The sequence below is a fragment of the Cyprinus carpio genome, unplaced genomic scaffold (assembly GCF_018340385.1).
Source record: "Cyprinus carpio isolate SPL01 unplaced genomic scaffold, ASM1834038v1 S000006814, whole genome shotgun sequence".
Taxonomy (NCBI): Eukaryota; Metazoa; Chordata; class Actinopteri; order Cypriniformes; family Cyprinidae; genus Cyprinus; species Cyprinus carpio.
This window is the reverse complement of record NW_024879398.1, coordinates 206,129-221,362: the sequence shown is the minus strand read 5'-3', so window position 1 is coordinate 221,362 and position 15,234 is coordinate 206,129. Positions and strand designations below refer to the sequence as shown.

The window sequence follows — 15,234 nt, the reverse complement described above, 5'->3', positions numbered from 1 at the left end:
TGTAACCAAACACAGCAAACACAAACAATATTAAAAGAAATAAGTTGCAGAATATGAAACTAAATAAATCTAACCTAATAAGTATACAAAGAATAAGATAAAATAGAAGAGAATAAGTGAAAATGTGCAGTTTGTGGTGCAGTTATTAAAATTGCAAAAACCAGTGCAGTTTAGTTAAAGTTGAAGAAAGGAAGGTCCATCATGTCCATTTCCATCAGCCTTAACACGCTGATGATGCAAAATAGTGTAGCGCATGTCTGCCTCCAATCTGTGCTGAAGCTCCTCACAAAGTTCTGACAATTGTGGGTTCCTGTGAGATGGAGACCTCACAATCCACACTGGCCTTCCATCAACAATGGCATCCTCCTCGTCAGACATCAGCTCCACTGTTGCAGTTTGCCAAAGCTCTCTCTCTGCATCGGTTTGAACAACCTTGGACCTGGAATCCAGCAACTGCAAAAACACACAATGTGTTAACCACTAAAAACACCCAGAAATGTATCAAACTTAAAGGAATAGTTCACTCAAAAATGAAAATTCTGTCAATGTACTCACTCTCATGTTGTTACAAACCTGTAAATGTCTTTGTTCTGATAACCACAAAAGATGGAATGTTTATAATCCAACAAATCATGAGCCCCATTGACTTTAAAGTAGAAAAAAAAAATACTATGGAAGTGATTGGAGCTCATGATCAGTTTGATTTCAAACATTCCTAAAAATATTTTCTTTTGTGGTTATCAGAAAAAAATAACAGAATTTTCAATTTGGGGTGAACTATCCCTTTAAAGACAAGTTGATGAATTTCTACACTTACCAGTCTTTTCCTTTGTCTGTTTTTATAGCTCCTGTTTTAATGGCATCTCTTAGCTGGGACTTTTCTGGCTGAGACAAATTGTACATTCTCCGAAGTGTTTCAAAGTATGTCTTGCAACACGCTGAATAAAAGAAAATTCAGATAAGTGACAGAAACTACACTATTGAAATCATAAGATGGACAAAATATAAGAGACTAAAATTATGGACATTAAAATTGTTAAACATTTTAAAATTACCTTGTATACACTCAGGGTCTGCATCTGCAAAAGTTGTTTTCAATTCCTCTAGCACAGGGGTGGGCAACAGTTTTAGTCTGAGGGCCACAGTTACTTTGGCAAAGTAAACGGAGGGCCACACTTTGGAAAATTGCAATTAAACATAGTTACATGATTAAATGGTACAAATTAATGCAATGCAAATATGTATAAGGCTACTCTACAGTTACTTTGACAGCCTATTTCAAGGCCTGATACTTATTTTGCTAGGCCTGTCTGACCTAGGCTACTCTAAGGTTACAATAACTGGATTTATTTTCAAGGCTTCATTTCCTACACTACCCTGCATATTGTTCAACTGTCATTCATACCAGCTGTAGCTTTTCAAGATAGAAAACTATTAACAAAACTGCAAATGTATGTGTGCAAGTTACATTAACATATAGACTTCAGGCAATCTGGCTTGGAATTATCAAATTTAATTGAGGCTATATATCAGAGGGAGACCTTCATCACTGAATGAAAAACATATTCAGTTTTCAGTTGTTATTATTATTTTTTTTTGTAATTTCTTTCACATATTTTGTTAAAATCTTTTATAAAATAGAACACAATTTAAGTGCAGCTCAACTTCATCACACGTATGTTTGCTTGAAAGATATAAAGGGCCTATATAGGCCTATGCATCCTCACAAAATTTAAATTTGATTTAGCTGTATCATCACTATCTACGGGACATGCATAAGAACAACATGGCAACATGAAACTGAACAATGTTGTAAAAATAACATCATCAATCAAGGGTAACTTAATGGAACTTTGGCTAGGCCTACTTTAGAAAAATGTATTTCGGCCTATACAACTGAGATGAAGAGCTTTTTGTCGGTGTTCTGTAACTCAATGTGAACAATTGAGACGGTCGCCTTTCTTTACTAAGTCACCGAAATCTGGGGTTGTGTTCGACGTTGAGATGCGCAACACGGACGACAGGTGTGTGTCGGTTAGTCGTGATCTGTAGCGTGACTTGTTAAAGTTCATTACAGAAAAGTCTGCTCGCATACATACGTGGACCCGAATAAAACGAGCATCCTTTGCGCATGCCTCCGCATGTTAGGAAACTTGCCCTCGTTCAATGCACCGTAAAACCTGTCCAATGATGATCCCTCTCCTTTGCGGAGAAATTCACGGCATAATTAGCATGTTTAGCATTGAAGTGCCTGCTAATATTATATTCTTTAAAGACAGCAATGCTCTCCTGACATATCAGACAAATCACCTTTGAGCCGACGTTCGTGACGAAATATTTTGACATCCATTCTTTATTGAATGCTCGACATTCAGAGTCAACTTTTCTCTTTTTTACTGCACTCATTTTGACATTTTTTTTTATGCCGCCGGCCGTTTAGAATTTGTTACTTTGAGGAGTGAAGAAGAGAAGTAAAGGCGCAAATTGTAATTTCACACAGCGACATCTGTTGGATTGTTAATTTTAACCCCTTTCACGTCAAAGATCACAGATTATTGTTGTTCAAAATTCATTACTCGTCAAAATATTACACACTATTACTTCTGGACAATCTGAGCATCATTTTAGAAACTTCAGAAAGGTTTAAGACTCCAGCTTCGATATTTGACCACTGTTAATGATTAAACTGGTTTGCAGTGACATTAATTTCTTAAATTATGCTAGGAGTGCAAAATAATTAATCTGTAACGATCGTTATTTTGAATAGAAATCATTATACTCACACAAAATTTATTCTCGTCTTCTCCGGTTTATTTGTGTTCAAATACATAAAAAATACAGCATCCGCCAGGCCTATTAGTCCAATGGTGCGCATATTTGGAGAAATAATGATTAGTTATCATGTTAGTAAAATATTTCGTCATACAGAAAAACATTTTTATTCATTTTTCACTGAATTATGCGATCTGAAGAGCTCAAACAGCGAACGCAGCCAGATGTGTCTCCTCTTCCTGATTTGCGTCAGACCTGTCAATCATCTCACGTCACGTGATTCATCATGCGCGATAACTAAGCTAAAGTGACATTTCTTCACTGAAACAAGAAGCTAATAAATGCACAATTTAAGTATTTGTACGATTATGTGTTTCGTGTGTGATTTTCGTGCGATTTGGGGTTTTCATATAAATAATGAATGTCCAAATTGCGAGTGCATCGAGCGCATCGCGGGGGCCGGATTGAAGCAATATGCGGGCCGGATCAGAACACCTGACCAAAAATAACACAAAAATTCTCTAGCAGATAAGTCATAACTTGGTTACGAGGCGAACTTATTCTGTGTGGAAAGAGAGAAGTGTGTCATTAAATACATTTAAAAGGAATATGTAAAACCCCATAAACAGCATGGCCCACAAAGGCCAAATAAACATAGCAGAAAAACAGCAGTCTTACCCAGTTTGTGGATCATATTTATGTGGGTTGTTTTCCGAATTGTGAAAGCGCCTTACTTCCTGTTACTTCCTGTAACATTGAATGAAAAACGCTTTAATACATGCACACATAACGTTACATTGGCTGGAAACAAAAGTTTTCAAACGACGTTGTGTAACTTACAGACGTGACAAACTGTTAAAAGGCCGGACAACTACAACAACGAAAGGGTCAAAAATAATTGACCCTCATACATCATCAAGGTTTAATATTTCGGGTTCAATTTCAGAAAAGCAACCGTTACATTTCAAGGTAAGAATGAAACTACAATGATTGTATGTCTTAAAAGAAATAAATCTTAATTTTCTAATGTATTTTAACTGAAATGTGAGAACCTCGATGACGTATGCGGTCGACCAACGCGACTTCCGGAGAACGCACCTGAAAACATGTTCGGGCGTGTCCGGCAGGACTGGCACGAATGGCCACCCTAAGTGTCATAGGATCATCTCTAATGTTTATAACAAACCAAACCGTTTGAAAATCGGTAGAAAATGGAGCAAGTTATGGTTATTTAAAAGTGCATGCACCATTAAAACACAATACTACGAGTGAGCGAGCGAGCTCCCCATGGTAAGATGGCCGCCAAATGCGGTGCTTTACTACTATATTGTCCGCTAAAATAAAACTCAACTTACCGCAATGCCCACGTTGTGCGCCCTCTTTATCCTTTTATGTAATGTCTCTTCCCGCGGTCTTTGTTCCTCTTGCGGTCTTTGCTCGTCAAACTTTCGCTCAAGAGCACAAAGACGCTGGATAGCATCTTCGAGAAGAACAGTGTTTGCAGCTTGCTTCTCCATCAAACCCTCAAGCTGACGAGACAAAGCGTTCTGACCGGAGATCAGCTGTTTCATTAAATCATTTATGCTCAGTGGGCTTGCTGCTGGTTGCAAAGCCCTATTACTCACGGGAGTAGTAAAACTCAGGTTTCTTTTACACGCCATCACAAACAATAGTCAGTTTCACCAAGTCGCAATTCGCAAAAAATGACTTCCGTACAAAATTGTGTTCGCGCGAATGATACTGTAATGTCATTGGTTGCATTCCCTTACGTCACCGACATAATGCCCGGAACAGACTGATACTGCTGCAGCATTTCTCCCTGTGGAGCGTATTATTGCAGGCAGATGTGTACTTAGTACATCAACCGTGCAGTTAAGTCACACTTAAAGAGAAGGTCTCGGTTGTAATTCCACTATGCACTGTGGTAGAGATTTAGAAATTTGTTTTGTCATTGTTAATGTCTATTTTCATTTTTGTCATTATCTGTAAATGTCAACCTTTACAATAAACCTTTTTCTTGATATACTAAAAACAATGTTTGTTGTATTCCTCTTGACTAATGTAACCCATGAAGAGTCAGACATATAAAGTAATTTTTACACATTAAAAAGGTAATCATGTCTATTGACTTTGTTTATTTGAGAACATTTTTTGCAACAGTCAAAATAACAAATTAAATTATATTACTAACAAGCGTGTTTAGGGGATAAGGTGTGTTGCGGAAAGTCGCTTGGCTGTGTCGCTTGATATGATATACCATAAGTTATTTTGATATAGCAATTAAACTTACATAAAATTTATAATATGTGTCCCTGGACCACATAACCAGTCATACGGGTACAATTTTTTTTTTTTTTTTTTTTTTTTGAGTTTTACTTTATAAATATTTGGTAGAGATACAACAATAAAAAAACACAAAAAAAAATTTGAGAAAATCCCCAGTTGTCCAAATGAAGTCCTTAGCAACAAATATTAGGCTACTAATGATAAATATATTTTTGATAAATGTAGTGATCTTCACACAAACACCAATAAATATATTTACATTACTATTATTTTTATGGAACTTTTTTAATATCCTAATATTTTTTAACAACAGAAAAATCAATTATTTTGATCCATTTAATGTATTGTTGGCTATTGCTAATGCTACAAATATAACCTATATGTGCTACTTATGGGTTTACTTATGTTTTGTGGCCCAGGGTCAAATGTGACACGGATATATTATAAAAGACCAACTTTGGCCTGCGTGCCCTAGTTTCGGCACCTCTGGACTAGAAGTACAGTAGCTGACAGGTATCTGCAGATATTTTTACCCGAGTTTGTCAGTCTGTATCACCCAACATGTTTTGCATTCACATGTGAAAGACTTTTAGATTATGGACCTGTCTATTGATTTTCTTTGTTTCTATTTTAAAAGATTTAATGAAATGTTAGGGTAGAATCATAATAACAATAGAAACAGTGAACTTCAAATCATGAGACATCAGCAAAAAACAAGCAGCTTTAAATTTCACTGACTTATGAATATGGTACTTGAATTTATCAACATCCTAGCTAGCAAAATGTGTTACATGATGTTTTTGAAACAAAATGTCTCATTTGAACTGCTTCTTTTATACAATGAATGCAGCATTGAGAGATACGTGCACAACATACTGACATAGGGCAGTTGGAGACATGTTTTCAAAGTGTTGGAAATATATATTCTGAATTAACATTTGTTGCATTCCTCTAGACTACATTAAACATGAAAAGTCAGAGACATAATTTTCACATATTAAAATGGTAATTGTGTCCATTGAATTTCAGTTAATTTGAATGATGCTAAGTTTCTTAAATAGACTAATTAAATTATATTAATAATAAACGTATTTAGCAAACACAGTTTTTTATGTTCCACAATACTGTATGTGCTGTCTTTACGAGACATTGTTACCCCCCCCCCCAACTCTGAATCAGAGAAGGCACCTCTACCTGGGGGTCATTAACATATAAAAAGCCCTTCACACCTCACACCCACCCCTCCTCACAACCAGCTGTAAGGATTCCAGGAAACTTCCACCAGTTCCTATATACATCCACATACGTAAGGTTTCTGGATGTTTCATGAGTTTACTTCTGTGTATTACCTTTCCAAGCACTCTGCCTCATTTATCTGGCAAACCTACAGTTTAGCAGAGATTTCCCATCCCGTATTTGTCCGTATACAGCTCTTTTCATGCAGTGTAAGTAACTGCAAACTTTATTTTTATTATTTCATTGTTATTGTATTATTATTATAGTTACTTGTTTTTATTTTCTTTTTTTCTTTCTTTTTTCTCTTACTAATAAATTGCTTTATAATGAAAAGTATTTTTATGAACTTATATAGTTTGTTACACATGCTTCTTTTTTTTTTCTTTTTTTTTTTTTCAGTGTGTCTTTTCCAGTTACCTATGAAGAAGCAAATGGGCCGTCCACATCAAACACAACACCATATCAGAGGGGCCGGGGTCGGGGCAGTGGTTGCAGCTGTAGCTGTACAATAAGTACATGGGGGAGTTGACATCTCCAACAAGATGCTCGGAACAGAGTCACTGACAATTTTCCAGCACTTCCTGGATATTGCAGTGACCAACAGCTTAATTTTACACAAAGAGCTGTGTGCCATCCACCATGATAAGCTCATGACATGGCAAATTTTCAGGAGCAGCTAGCTGCTCAGCTCACAGGTGTTCCCTTGGATGGCAGCCTGAGAGAGAGATGCGATCATCTGCCTGTTCCTGTGAGTGACACTCAAGACCTTTTGCAGAGTTGCATACTATGCAAAAGGAGCACCCTATGGAAGTGCCAGGAATGTGATGTGGGACTTTGCTTGCAGTTAGACAGAAACTACTTCAGAGAGCACCACATTTAAATGACTGGATTGAAGGATCCAAAAACGCCTGGAGAACTGGGGTGAAACAAATGGCTCCTGAGTGAAAACTGTGCTATCCAGTGTCCCAAAAGACTTGTATATATGTATTATAGTTCCTTTTTCAAGATTTACTAAATAAGCAGTAAAATTTCTTCCCGTTTTTTATTTTTATATTTAATAACTCACCACACACAATAAGTTACATTAACTTTTTTTTTTGTCTATTTAAATTCTATTTACAAACTCACCACACAAAATAATGTACAATAACTGTAATTTCCTGAAAGCCAATAATTTTCTGAAAAAAATGACACCTTGCACTTGAAGATACCACATTATGTTATAATTTTATACTCAAAAAAACAAAATGAGTGAAAACGGCCTATTTTAGCTTTAGGTTCTAAAGAGTTAACTGTTCTTCAGCTGTGTTTTGCAGTCTACAACAAAGAACCAGCAGCAGCAGTGTCCCCACAGCATCAGATCTCTTCTCAGCGTTCCCAACAGACATCAGGATGGACCCAAGTTCAAGAGCATCAGACCTGGAAGCCAGATACAGCTATATATCAACGACAGGCAGGTCCATACATGTCTCCACACCAGTTCTCACAAAGCCAACCTCTTCCACCTGCAAACCCAGTTCAGTTGTCTGCTGCTTCACAAGAACATTCTCTCCAGCCTCGTCAGCATTATTCAATACCAGAAACTCACCATGGGCAGCCGTTTGTTTATCCTTCTCCTCAGCAGCATCCCATGTCCTTCAATTATGCAACTCAGCCATTAAGTTTTGCAGCACCTCAGCATTATTCCCAACAGTATATGGTGCCACCACAACAGCAACCTCGTCAGTTCCGCCAGCCCCGTTCCTCACTAGCCAGACAATGTTTCCATTGCCAGCAGCGAAAAGCAGAAGAACCTTGCACCCATTGTTACCACTGTGGCAGCAGTGAGGACTTCTCGGCTGGCTGTAGGAGTAAAGGTGCCACACCTCAGATAGGAGCTCCGTTAAACAACAGCGGGTTACCCCCAAGGGACAGGGTGTGACACGAGCAGTAGGGAAGTCCCAAAAATCTGATAAAATGTAGCATGGGCCATCAGAGACAGCTTGAGTTTCAGTCGCTTGATAATATTTTAACTGCTCCTTGTCAAGTTAACCAGCATTCTGCCATCACGTCCTTAATGGGCAAACAATGCCTTGTGACCTGTTATCTACATGAAAAAAAGGCAGAAGCATCATGGGACACAGGCTCTCAAATATGCATTATAGATGAGCAGTGGAAAGCCAAATACGCACCTGCAGTGACACTGAGAAACATTTCTGAGGGAACTGAAGCGCCAGACAGTCTGCGGCTGGTGGCAGCCAATGGAACAAACTTGCCATACAGTGGATGGGTGGAATTGACTTTCAAGCTGGCATCTACTGTAATGAATGAGAAAGAGTTAAAAATTCCTGTGCTTGTCTTGAAGGACCATGAATTGTCCAGACCCATCATTGGGTATAACGTGATATAACAAATAATGAGAGTGAATGAAACAAATGGATCTCATGATGTGACTAATGTGTGTTTGTACAGGACTGTTGGAAATGCTTTCCCCAGCATAAAGAAGAAAAGTGTACATACCCTCATCAATTTGGGGACTACAGAGGGCTCCAGCGAGTACATAGTAAGAACCATGAAAGAGCCTGTAAACATACTGAAGCACACCGTTATGCAAATTCAGTGTCTGGTAAAAGTGCCTTATGTGAAACAAGAAAGTGTGCTGCTGTTTGAACCACCTGTTAACCCAATGTACCCTGATGGCCTTGAAATTTTTGATACCCTCCACATTCTGAAAAGGGGAGCCTGCCCAGTGATTACTATCATTCATTGTGCAGAATGGAACAGACCATGACATCATGCTCAGTGGTAGAACTGAGCTAGGAACTTTGCAGCTAGTCAAGTCTGTCTTACCAATAGCAAATTCACAGTCTGCAGCCACAACCTCTGTCACTCAGGTTCTACTGGAAACAATGGAAGTAGATGACAACAGAGATTCATGGGACCCTCCAGTAGATTTGAGCCATTTAACTCTGCCTCAACAACAAGTGAAGCAGATGTTGCGTGAAGAATGTCATGCCTTCTCGAAGTCAGACGATGTTATTGGCTGTGTTCCAGGGTTGCAACTGAGTATTTCATTAAATGATAACACCCCTGTTGCCCGCACATACACATCAGTCCCCGTTATACCAAGAAATGAAGGACTACTTACACGACCTGATTGCTCAAGGATGGGTGGCTAAGTCTCATTCCCCTTATTCGTCCCCAATTGTCTGCGTCCGTAAAAAGGATTGTATTGACTATAGGGACCTGAACAGCAGAACAATCCCTGATCGCCAGCCAATACCCAGGGTGCAGGATATCCTGGATGGCCTCGGGGGCAATGCGTGGTTCTCTCTGCTTGACCAGGGAAACGCGTACCATCAAGGCTTCATGTCCCCAGAGAGTAGGTACCTGACTGCATTCACAACACCGTGGGGCCTCTATGAATGGATCCGTATCCCTTTCGGCCTCATAAATGCACCTGCAGCATTCCAACGGTTTATGGAGGAAAGTCTGGAAGGTTTGAGAGACAAATTTGCATACCCTATTTAGATGACATCCTGGTCTTTACTGAGACCTTCGACAAACAAGTGGAAGCAGTAAAGAGAATGCTGCAAAGGTTGCAGTCCCATGGAGTCAAGTTAAAACCGAGAAAATGTGAGCTCTTTAAGAAGGAGGTGCGCTATCTGGACAGAATTGTCTCAGCTGAAGGCAGTCGTATTAATCCAGCGGACACAGTTGCTGTAACGTCACTAAAAGAACAGACACCAAGCACTGTGGGAGAGCTACGCAAGATTCTGGGCCTGCTCAGCTATTATCGACAATACATTAAAGACTTCTCCCGGATCGCCAGTCCCCTCTACGACCTGCTAAAAGGTAAGGCTGATGGTGATGAGCCACAGAGAAAAGGAAGACACAAAGTAAAAAACAACAAACGGAATCATGTGGTGTCATCAAGTAAATCAATTGAGTGGACAGAACACCACCAAGAGATCCTTGAAAAGTTGATTAACTGCTTGAATGAGCCTCCAATCTTAGGATTTCCAGACTTCTCCCAGCCGTTCATCCTCCATACAGACGCATCCAACCAAGGGTTGGGAGCCGTTCTATACCAGAACCAGCATGGCAAGCTGAGAGTAATTGCCTATGGCTCCCGGACCTTGACAGCGGCAGAGAAAAATTATCATCTGCACAGTGGGATGCTGGAGTTCTTAACTCTAAAATGGGCAATCTCTGAAAAGTTCATTGACTATCTGTATTATGCACCAACCTTTACAGTGTTTAGTGACAATAACCCATTGACCTATGTTCTGACCTCTGCAAAGTTGAACGCCACCGGGTGTAGATGGGTGTCAGAGCTCGCAGACTTCCACTTTACCATCCGCTACTGTCCAGGTAAAGAAAACATAGATGCAGACTCACTCTCCATGATGCCAGCGGATCTGGAAACGACAATGAGAGAATGTACTGAGGAGTTCTCATCTGACTATGTGGGAGTTGTGATTCAAGCGGTGGAGCTCCAGAATAATCCAGATGTCTCCCTTGCTGTAGCCTGTCAGAGTGTATTAACCCTCTGGAGTCGATTAACGCGTATACGCGTTTTGGGGTATTTTCTCCTGATAACCCCGAAAAGAACTTAAATTACACTTTCAGTTTTGATCGTACAGATAAGTGCAATACATCAATCGAATCTGTAAAGGGTCTACTTTTTTTTGTATACAGACATAATAACAACAAAACTTTGTGCACTTATAAAATAAAGATAACAAACAAGGAGTGCTGTCTGCAGCCTTTGTCTGCGCTGATCTTCAGATACAAATGCGTCATTAAAATGAACTGTAACTCAGTGAATACTCAACACAGAGACATGAGAGAGATATCTATAGAAAGCCTGACATGTCTACTTTTAAACTAAACAAGTGCTGCTGAAAACAAATATTCTGTGATAAAGTAATCCATATGAAAACAACGCGATGTCCGTTTTTCACGTCTCCCTTCATTATCTTCTAATGCGACCACGCCCCCGCGCCGAGCGCGCTTTTGAGATTCAAATGTTTAACTGAAGCGCGCGGCTTTTGAATACGCCGCCAAATCACAAAGCAACGCAGCGAGATTGTTCTTCAAGTTTTTATTATTTTACTGTTTGCTTCGCGATGAGAGGAATAAGACATAATTCACCCCAAAAAGATGTGATGTGGTTGAGGATTTGAGATTTGGATTTCCTCAGAAAAAAGAATGAAGCACTTTATTCAGCAGAGTTCATAAACATGAGTAAGTCTCTTTTTATTTATTTATATACTTGTACTAGTTTTCACATAACGTGTAAACATTTTACTGGTTAGACTTTTTCCAAAGACTTTTTCCAAACTATAATTCCTGACTAAATGTATAATCAAGTGAAATATTATGAAGTTTCAATAACAATATACACTACTATACCATTCAAAAGCTTGATGTAAATAATATAAATGTAACAATAAATGTAACTGTAACAAATGTAACAATCATTGCTGTTCTTTCAATTTATCCCCCCTAAAAAACCTAAAAAAAAATATTCTCAGCTCTTTTCAACATTAATAATAATAATAATAATAATGATGATGATGATGATGATAATAACAATAAATGTTTTTTTGTAGAAAATAAGATTGTTAAAAGGATTTCTGAAGGATTGTGTGACTGGAGTAATGATGCAAAAAATTCAGTTTGAAAGTCAGCTTTGATTGTTCCTAATAAACTGTTTAACTGCACTCACAAGTGAGTATTAAATTATGTTGTGGGATAATTAAATATATTCTAAATAAACTACAAACATAAAATTATATATATTTATTTTGTCCTCACATTCTTTCTTGTAACTCATCGCTCTCAGTGACACAGCTGACTGAATGGCTCATTATGCAGCTCATTATGCAGGCCTTTGTCTTCTCAGGTGTGAATTCATGATAGTTGACACCTACTCGCATATGACTTTTACCAACAAAAAGTGTCTTAGAAAATTTAAATCAATATATTGTTTTCTCTGTAAGTGAGTAAACAAGATGATTTTCACATCATTTAGAAAAAAAAAATTCTAGGCTACAAGCTCCAGTTCTCAAAATTCCTGGGAACCAATTTTCTGTATGTGTTTTATTGCCTTTTTCAAGTGATTTAACATTTTTAGTTTTCCACTAACCATGCATAAAATTTTTTTTCTCAAAAACACAATAATGTACATACCTGCTGCTCACATATTATTATAGCCCAGTTTGTGCTGATTACAGTGAGATTAGACTTTAGCCATTTAGATATTTATAAGAAACTGAAAAAAGCACAAATGTCAGGGCATGACAAAACCTTCTACAAACCCCAAAAAAACCCACAAACTCCAGACCCCTAACACATGGGAAGGAAAATGAGGGACTCCTCAAACCCCTGTCAAAAGAAGAAATTAGACAAGCACAAAAGGATGACAAGGACATAAGAGGAATCATTAAACACTTGCAAACAGGATCTAGGCCTCCTCAGCAGGGGCGTTCGGCCAACTCGTTATACATAGTTCTTCTGAGAGAATGGGAAAAGCTCTATGAACATGGCATTCTCTTCTGCCACACATCTCAAAGGACACAGCTGGTATTACCAGCTCAATTAAAAAAAACTGTTCTAAGGGAAATGCATGATGAAATGGGTCATCAGGGCCTCGACCGCACAACAAGCCTCATTAGGGATCGGTTCTTCTGGCCCTACATGCAGAAAGACATTGAGAACTATGTCCTGAGAACCTGCTCCTGCATCAAACAAAAAAAAAAAACATGCCGTGAGACAAGCGCGCCCCTTAAAAGTATCAAAACGACCCACCCTTTCAAATTGGTGTCCACTGACTTTCTACATCTGGACAAATGCAAGGGGGGCTATGAGTATATTTTGGTAATTGTTGACCACTTCACCCGATTTGCACAGGCTTATGCCACAACCTCAAAATCAGCAAAAACAGTGGCTGAACGATTATTCAATGATTTTGCCCTCAAGTTTGGGTTTCCGTCCAGGATTCACCATGAGCAAGGGGAAGAATTCGAAAATCAGCTACTCACCCAACTCAGGAAGTACAGTGGTGTTGCTGGCTCAAGGACCACCCCCTACCACCCACAGGGGAATGGGCAGGTGGAAAGATTTAACAGGATGTTACTGCAGATGCTGAAAACCCTGACTGAAAAACAAAAATTGAATTGGAAGGATGCACTCAACAAATTAATCTTTGCCTATAACTGTTTCAGATGTGAGGTGACTGGCTTCTCACCCTTCCACCTGCTGTTCGGTCATACACCAAGGTTGCCCATCGATGCTCTCTTTGGTCTCAACTCAGACAACAACTCTCAAAGTTATAGTGAGTACATGGAACAATGGACGAAAGGGATGCAGGAAGCTTGTGAGATAGCAAGAGAACAGGCAAACAAGTATGCTGAAAGAAACAAAAGGAATTACGATCAAAGAGTGAGGTGTACTGACCTGTTCCCAGGAAGCAGGGTCCTTGTGAAAAACTTGACTCCAAGAGGTGGAACCGGGAAACTAAGGAATTACTGGGAAGATGAAATTCACGTTGTCACAAGGCAGGTTGCAAGTGATGCACCAGTTTACGAAGTAAAACCTGAGCAGAGTAAGGGTAGATCAGGGTAGAGTTTTACATCGCAATCTTCTTCTTCCATGTGACCATCTACCTCTTAAAATCACACCAACTCGAAGTACCAAACCAAAGGAACCAAGAAGCAGCAGAACTCAGCCCACCAAGGAAAGAGAAACTGAGCCAGAGTGTGATAATGAAAGCAAAGAGGATGAGTACTACTTCCTATTGGAGCCTTATCAGATAAGATCACGAGAAAGCGGTGATTACCTAGAAAAACTGGATATGTTACCACCACAGCCAGTATCTTCTGAACCTCGATCTAGCTCTCCAGTATGGGAACCAAGGACACAGTCACCCCAAGCTGAACTAGAGATAGATCTTCCAGAGCCTGCCTCTGTACCTGCAAAAAGACAAGAACTTGATGAAAACGAATCAACTGTCAAATGCAACGAGACTTACCTGTTAACGAAACAACTGAAGTCCCGGTGTCCAAGGACAGGACCTCAGAGGAGGAAAATTGTTACCAGTTCACCAAGAGAAAGCGACAGCCACCAAAAAAGTTTACATACAACAATCTTGGGACCCCATTATGCAACAATGTGCAGATAGTGGGCAAAAACCACTACCAACACTTTGTATATCTAGGGGAATGACAGCTGTGGCACCCTGGTCAGCAACACCACTTTGTTATCCCCAGCCCTCATACAGTACAGTAGGTGGACATCCAAAACATTACTTCTACCGCCGCTCGTACCGCCGCCGCAGCGTCTGCAAAGTGCATTTGCAGCTTTTGACCGCTGAGTGGCGCTTTAATCACAAGTTTTCAAACAAGCGCATCAAAGCACATTTTCGCAAATAGACTTCAGTTTTGCCTCGCTGATGTGTTACATTTGACGGCTGCAGTCAGGGAAAATGAAAGAAAAACACTATAGTTAAAATATTTAATATTCACAGATGAAAGTTTGGTAATTATGAAGTTATGTGCATTTCTTAAAACGAATTCAAGCAGGATAAATGTCAAGCCTGTGCCTGAGCCTGTGCTTATATTTTCTCTAAGCTACACAGTATTACACCATATTTTAGATTTGACACATTTAATAGGTGTGCAGTATTATTTATATAATATGAATTATGTGTTATATTATTCAAAAGAAATTGCGGTTTACTTTGCATCAGAGCATTAAAAGTGGCTATTTTAGTGAGCTAGGCTACATGGATCTATATGCAAAATGTCAATATTCTCATATATTAGGCCTATATTTTAATTTATATTATAAATTCCTTTAATAAAACAACATGCATTTTTGTTATTCGTTACCTGTCCTTTATTTTGACAGACAACTTCTTGGGAAAATATATTTGTCTGTAAGAAATTGTTGCGT

At 39.0% G+C, this 15,234-nt stretch overlaps 1 long non-coding RNA gene across 1 annotated transcript; it reads right to left on the bottom strand.

Moving 5' to 3' along the window:
- Positions 1-842: 842 nt before the first annotated feature.
- Positions 843-1,282, bottom strand: LOC122144983. The gene is made up of 2 exons (XR_006160018.1): positions 1,056-1,282; positions 843-938 (listed from the first exon to the last, which is right to left on the bottom strand). It is a non-coding gene; the product is annotated as an uncharacterized LOC122144983 (long non-coding RNA).
- Between the last annotated feature and the right edge of the window lie 13,952 nt (positions 1,283-15,234).